The sequence below is a fragment of the Nicotiana tomentosiformis genome, chromosome 4 (assembly GCF_000390325.3).
Source record: "Nicotiana tomentosiformis chromosome 4, ASM39032v3, whole genome shotgun sequence".
Taxonomy (NCBI): Eukaryota; Viridiplantae; Streptophyta; class Magnoliopsida; order Solanales; family Solanaceae; genus Nicotiana; species Nicotiana tomentosiformis.
This window is the reverse complement of record NC_090815.1, coordinates 49,148,613-49,156,314: the sequence shown is the minus strand read 5'-3', so window position 1 is coordinate 49,156,314 and position 7,702 is coordinate 49,148,613. Positions and strand designations below refer to the sequence as shown.

The 7,702-nt window shown below is 38.3% G+C and overlaps 1 pseudogene; it reads right to left on the bottom strand.

Moving 5' to 3' along the window:
* Window positions 1-2,085: 2,085 nt before the first annotated feature.
* On the bottom strand, window positions 2,086-5,841 carry LOC104115393 (metalloendoproteinase 2-MMP-like; annotated as a pseudogene).
* Window positions 5,842-7,702: the final 1,861 nt, after the last annotated feature.

Below are 7,702 nucleotides of genomic sequence, written 5' to 3'. Positions count from 1 at the left end.
CCTCGCATGGACTTGACCAACATATCATCAATATAAACTTCCATTGATTTTCCTATTTATTCTTCGAACATCTGGTTTGCTAGGCGTTGGAATGTGTCACCAGTGTTCTATAATCCGAACAACATTACGTTACAGAAGTAGGTACCGAACTTTGTTATGAAAGAATTCTTTTCTTGATCATCCAGGTCCATTCGAATTTTGTTGTACCCGGAGTAGGCATCGGGAAAATGGAGTATCTCATGTACAGCCGTTGGGTCAATCATTCGATCGATGTTAGGCAAAGAAAAGAATCCTCTGGACATGCCTTGTTTAGATCCTTATAATCTACACACATCCTCAGTTTATTTCCTTTTTTAGGTACTACCACTACGTTAGCTAACCAATTCGGGTATATAACTTCCCGGATGAACCTATTTTTAGGAGTTTGGATACCTCATCCTTGATGAACGTGTATTTGATCTCAGACTGCAACCTTTTCTTCTGCTTGACCGGATGGAACTTCAAATCCAAACTCAACTTGTGAGTGGTTACTTCCAGTGGGATACCTGTCATGTCCAGATGGGACCAGGTAAAACAAACGGCATTAGCTTTAAGAAAATCAATAAGTTTTTTCCTGAGCTTGGGGGTTAACCTAGTTCCCATGTATCCCTTTTGATCCGGTAAATGCTCGATTAATATAACTTTCTCCAACTCCTCGATCATTGATTTGGTGGCGTTGGTGTCATCGAGTGCTATGAGTGATCTCAGGACAATGTAATATTCCTCATCGTCTGCTCCTTGTTCCTCCTGCTTCTCCGGTTCGGCTGGGGCCAGTACCATTGATTACTATTTAGCTTCTTCTTTTTCGGTCGGTTCTGCGCTTCTTGATGTTGTGACCGCGGGCACCGGGATCACTTCATCGACAGCAAACATTTTCCTTGTAGTCGACTGTTTTTCGTAGACCGTTTTGATTCCCCCTGGCGTGGGAAATTTCAGCGCCTGGTGTAAGGTCGAGGTAAAGGCCCTCATGTTGCGGACCCATGGCCTTCCGAACAAAGCGTTGTACCTCATATCCCCTTCGATAACGTAGAACTTCATTTCTTGGGTTGTCCCGGTAGTGTTTACCGGTAACTTTAAATCTCCTTTCGTGGTGTCACACACCATGTTGAATCCATTCAATACTTGGACCGCAGGTACGATTTGATCCTATAACCCCAGTTGCTCTACGACCCTTGATTTGATGATGTTGGCCGAGCTACCTGGATCAATCAACACATATTTAACCCAAGATTTATTGATAAATACAGATATTACCCGTACGTCGTTCTGAGGTTATACGATGCCCTCGACATCTTCGTCGCTGAACGAGATAGCTCCCTCCAGAACAGAATCCCGGGTGCATTTTTCCCTCGTAATAGACACTTTAGTGTGTTTTATCATTGTCCCTTGGGGGACATCGACTCCCCAAATGTTCATGTTGATCACGTGCTGGGGCTCCTCTTATTCGACCTATTTGTTTGAGTCCCTATTTCTGAAGTGGTTTTTGGCTCGCTCGCTTAGGAATGCTCGGAGGTGCCCATTTTTGAACACTCGAGCAAATACTTCTCTTAAGTGTCGGCTATCTCTGTCCTATGACCATGAGTGTTGTGACACTTACACATCAAATTAGGATCTCTCTGGGTAGGGTCGGACAACAATGGTCGGGACCATTCTCTTTGATGTGCCCTATGAATGACACGATGCTTGCAATGTCCACATTGAAATTATACTCCAATAATCTTGGTGTTGCTCTACTCCCAAGCGACCTGTCAAACCTGCTTTTTCTCATCAGGCCTCGGCCGCTCGGCCCTTTATCACTTCTCTTCTCATTCCTAGTTGGGTGACGCCTGTATCCATTTTCCCTCCAATCTATGTTGTATAGATGATATCGATCTCAGACCGGCCTTAGCTCCTGATCAATGGTCCTCTTAGATCTATCATCGGTTCTAATGGGGTAAACAGATCCAGAGGGGGCCCCGAGTTGGTAGTCTTCGACCCTGATCTTTGATTGGTACCTATTGTGGACGTCCGCCCAGATTACTGCTGGGTACTCCACCAAATTTTATTTTAGCTATTGAGAGGCCATGGAGCTTTGGGGGTTGAGCCCCTGGGTGATACCTGAATGGCCCAATCATCCGCAACTGGTGGCAGATCCATCTTTTCCATCTGTAATCTTGACACTAACTCCCTGAGCATCTCGTTATCCCTTTGTTTGACCTTGAAAAGATCTGACTTTCTGGTCTCGACCTTGATGGCTCCGACATGAGCTTTTACGAAAGCATCTGTAAGCATAACAAATGATCAATGGAATTTGGAGGTAAGTTGCGATACCATATCATTTCCCCCTTGGACAACATTTTCAGCAACACCGACTCGACTTCGTCATCTTTCAAGTCGTTCCCTTTGATCGCGCATGTATAGGAGGTTACATGCTCATTTAGATCCGTGGTCCTATTATACTTAGGAATGTCGGGCATTCAAAATCACTTTGGGATCGGCTTCGGTGTCGCGCTCGGGGGAAAGGGCTTCTGGATAAAGTTTTTGGAGTCTGATCCCTTCAATATCAGTGGTGCTCCCGAGATCTGATCGACCCTGGAGTTGTATGTTTTCACCTTCTTGTCGTTGGCTTCAATCTTTTTCTCGCCTGACTCCACCTGTTTTGTTAATGCTTCGAGCATCTTTATTATCTTTGAAGTTTCCCTGTACTTAGCTTCACCCTATCTCACGACATCTTGTTCGTGTCTCCGAGTATTTTCCCGAGATTGTTCGAGCTCGACCCTGTTAGGTGCGTGGCTTTGGTTCTCTAGTTGTGCTATTGCCTCTTGTTAAGCCTGCAATATTTCGAAAATCAATCGTATTCTCACCCCCATCACCTTCACATTCAGATGCTTCTTGAGTCGTTGGTCGGGGTCCCCCGCGAACACTATTTTCGGGATCAGCTGGCAAATTGATATTGATGGCCACCTGCGAGTTAGCATCGATCGAGTCAGCGGCTAGGACGCCATTGGGATCCAGAGGAGGCACATCATTACTGGGCACCACATTATTATTTTCGCCGTGATGGCCTGACTCATCGTCAACGTTCAAGTGAGCAGATTGAGAGTTTGACATTCTTATGATGACCTGAAATTAAAATTTCAAAGAACAAGCGTAAAATAGGGTGTGTTATGGAGATTCGTACCAAATCACCACTATTATTCTTAGCCTCACAGTATATGCCAAACTGTTTACCCCAAAAATGAGTAACAATTAAATTTGTACGCTGTTAAAGGATACGTGGTTTAATTCAATACGAATAGTTGAGAATAATATATATATGAATTAAAGATAAAATAGATGATCAAACCAATCGCAATGTAATGACCAAGCCTGATCTTAGATTGAACAGTGGAACTCGTCCTCGATTGGACCCTCGGTACAAGCTCGGTCATGAGTGAAGAAAAGAACAAGTGAGCAATACCTTGAACAGTAGCTAGAGGACAAAAGTAAACTTTTATTGCTTTGAATTACGTGTTATAATGTGTCACATAAAAGAAAATCTTTCCCTTTATATAGTTGAAGAATTTCAGATCTTGTACAAGTGTAAAAAATATAAAAATCTTTTTTTTCCGGTAATTGTCTATCTACAATTGATATTGAATGAGATTCGCACCGTAATATCCGGTTGAGGGTGGATATTACAGGCCCCTATCTGTCATGCATAATTGTTCACTGCGTCTCCCGAGGTCCAAAAGCTATACTCGGTCCGGTGTACGCCGCTTTACCGTGTCTGATCTTAGATACATCGTTAATTCTTTTCGGGTCTCGATATGACGGGTTCCTGGCCTCGATTATAATCATGTCGACCCGTGTTTTCCCTTCGTTCTCTCATTGGGGAATCGGAGAAAGCTTTGCCCATGATTTTACCCGTACATAAATATTATGTGTTGGCACCCATGTTACAATAAGTTTGAATGGTGCACTTGATTAAAGGTTAAATTAATATATTTAATTTAATCTTGTGTTTAAATTTTCACTTAATATATTTTTTTTTTTTTTGGTAGTGCACTCATATACTGAAAATCGTAGATCCACCTCTGAAGCCAACAGAATAGTATTTTCATGCTCAAGTAACAAAAGCTAAGAACAATCCAACGACCAATAGAACCCCGTGAACCCACAATGAACCAAAGTCCGGGCTCTATTTGTATCGTCCTCTCGAGTCAAAGACAAAGTTGCGATCGGCTCGGTAAAATTCAGGTTAAACCCATATAATACCTGGACTCCCTGAATATCATCAGTTGCAAGATCCACTCTTCGAGTACGAATAAATTTCATGGATGGTCATTCAACTTTGTGTTTATTATCCAAAAATTATTTTTTTTATTACGTAAAAGTCATTCAACTTTGTGTTCATTACCCAAAAATCTTTTTTTTGTTACACAAAACTCATTTTATTATGCTCTAGTTATCACGATAGTCACTTTGACCAGATTTTATAAAACTCACCTGAAAAGTCTATTATGCCCTTGGCATTGTAAATTCTCTCATTTACATAATACCTTCTATTTATATACAATATAATATATTTTTACCTAATTATTTTACTTATAATTAAAATAACATAAACTTTTTTTAATAATATATTCAATCATTTAATTTTCCCTTAATGCTGATTTTAAAGATATATAGGTAACATTATTAAATTTATCAGTAACATTACTTTGAACAAATTTGAAGTCAACGTTCTTAATCATGCCTAATGAAATATTTATAATTAAAATTATAAAATCAAAGCTCATATATTTATTAATCAAGGCATATTCATTAATCCGATATATAAAATTCTCACATTTAGCATGCTGACACATCATATTAACACTTTAAAATAAATAATATTAACAGATAAAGATTTAAAAACTTGATATTAAATATAAATATCTTTAATTTTTTTAAACGTTTTACTGACTATAAAAACTATCATTTGTTAAAAAAATCTATTTTTTATTTCAAATAAATATTAAAAATAAATATCTTTTGTCATTTTTATATTTTAAAATATATTCATATTTTAAAATATATTCATAGTTATAAGTAAAATATCTAAGTAAAAATATATTATATACTAGTATTTAATATAGAAGGTATAACATAAATGGAAGAATTTATAATGTAAATGGTATAATAGACTTTTAAAGTAAAAGTATTATATAATCTGGCCAATGTGACTTTTTGATAAGTAGAGCAAAATATAATAATTTTTGTGTAATAAAAGAAAGAAAAGTAACTTTTGGGGTAATGAACACAAAGTTGAATGACGTTTATGTATAAAAAAAGGAAAAATGACTTTTGGGTAATGAACACAAATATGAATGACCACCCATGAAATTTACTCATTCGAGTACCCACCGATAAACTTGGGTACATAACAAAATCTTCTACAGAAGAATGATCCAAACCCAATAGATGCCTGATTTCATGAACTGCAAGTGATTCACGATCCACCGCCGATAATAATGAATAAATTATTCCACTCATCAATCGGCACGCTGTCGATGACCCAATCTCATCGCCGTCCAAGTAAAAATGCCCTGCCAGGGGCGAAAACACGTGCACTAATGTCCCCATCGGCCCATCAAACGAGTCTTCATCATTGTGATCTCCGGCGAAAAACCCGATCTTAATATCCGCTGATTGGAACGATTCTATTTTAGTGAAAGATAACGGGGTTATCTCTAACCATTGGGCAAACACGCATGAGAACACGCTCTTAATGTTATACGTCAAACCGTTTTGCGGTAGAAATGTGTAAGTGTGACGATCCGGCCGGTCGTCATGTGTATTTGAGCCCCATTTTTATATTTGATACTTTTTGTATGCTTGTTTGTTATTTTATAACTTGCAGAGATGGGTGGCTTAGTTTTCATGGGGTTCGAGAGTGAATTGGAATACTTAGTTTTGTTTTGGAAGCCTTAAGTTGGAAGACTTTACCAAGGTTTGACTTTTGTGTAAACAATTTCAGATTGGTGATTGGATGGTTTGAATATGTTCGTAAGGTCCTTTTGGACGTAGGCGTATGTTCGAATTTGGATTTGGAGGTTCTTAGAGGATTTTGAGTCTTTTGCCGAAAGTTGACAATTTGAAGAATTAGAGAGTTATTAAGTTTCACCAATGGTTGACTTTGATGTCATCGGGATCCGATTGGTATTTCGGAATTTTGGCTAGATTCGTTTAGTTTATCAAGACTTGTGTGAAAAGTTTGGTTGGAATCCAAAATATTTAGGCATGATCCGTAAGAAGGTGATTTATAGTTTCCTGGTATCTTTCACATAGATAACATCTAATACTTAGTGAAAATCCTCTTTTCTGCAGGTTATCCTGGGTCAAACAAGCTCCCATAGTAGTAATCCATCCGAAACATGCCACCTTTACAGGTTCTTTAGTCTTCCAGAGTATCTTCCATGGCCAATCATATTCCCAGTGTCCCATCTACTATTGTAGTAAATTGTAACAAATCTTGACTGAGAACTTTTTATCCCTCCTTGCAATCCAAATCAATGAATCCCTCTTGCTTTCTTCCACAGCAAAAGAATCCAATTGGTGTAATAACTGCCATATGTCATCCATCTCCCAATCATTTAGACCTCTTCTACAATTAATTTGCCAATCAGTAGTAGAGTAAAATTCTGCAACAATCCTCTTTTTGTTAGTTGAGCAACTGAATAACGTTGAAAACTTGGAGCTCAAACATTCACTTCCCAACCATATATCAGTCCATAACTTTATTCTACACCTATTACCCACTTCCAATATTGTATAACTGTGAAAATCTTTCCACAAGTTGCGGATGCTTCCTCAGACACTTCCTTTTATAGATCCTAAAACTAGGTTAGGCTTCCACTCATCTTTCTTTCCATATTTTGCACCCACCAACCTTTTCCATAGCTTACTATCTTCATTACAATTCCTCCACAACCATTTAATCAAGAGACTCTTGTTGTGTAACCTTAGATTCCTAACTCCTAGGCCTCCTCTTTTTTTTGACTCTCATTACTACTTTCCATTTAACCAGGTGCATCTTTTAATTTTATGCATTTTCATCCCATAAAAAATTATTCTTCATCGAATTAATTTCTTCTCCACTACTGAGTGAATCGAAAATAAGGACATCAAGTATGTTGGAACTCTATCTAATACACTATTAATAAGAGTCACTCTGCCCCCAAAGGATAGATATTGTTTCTTCCATGGAACCAATTTATCTGCTCATTTATCACGAACTCCTTGTCAGATCCTCTGGTCATTAGTTTTCGCCCCCAAAGGAAGGCCTAAATATACAGTGGGGAAATCCTCCACTTTACATCCCATTATATCAGTAATTTCTTTAACTCTTTGCTCTGCATATATGCTCAATACACTACTTTTGCTATATTAACTTTTAAACCAGTCACAACTTCAAAGCACAACAATACCACTCTAAGATTAAAAAATTGTTCTTTCTCAGCTTCACACAAAAGTAAAGAATCTTCTACATTGTGAAATCTCAAGGCAGTGTTGGAATTTTTTTCTGAATATCTGTGGAGTATCCTGGATAATGCCCCACAATGTTAGGAGTTTGTTGGAGAGCTGGCAGAGTCAAAGAATAGCTAAAAGACAACAGTAATTTTGGAAAACTATTCCTTTATACATCTTTTGGACTTTATGG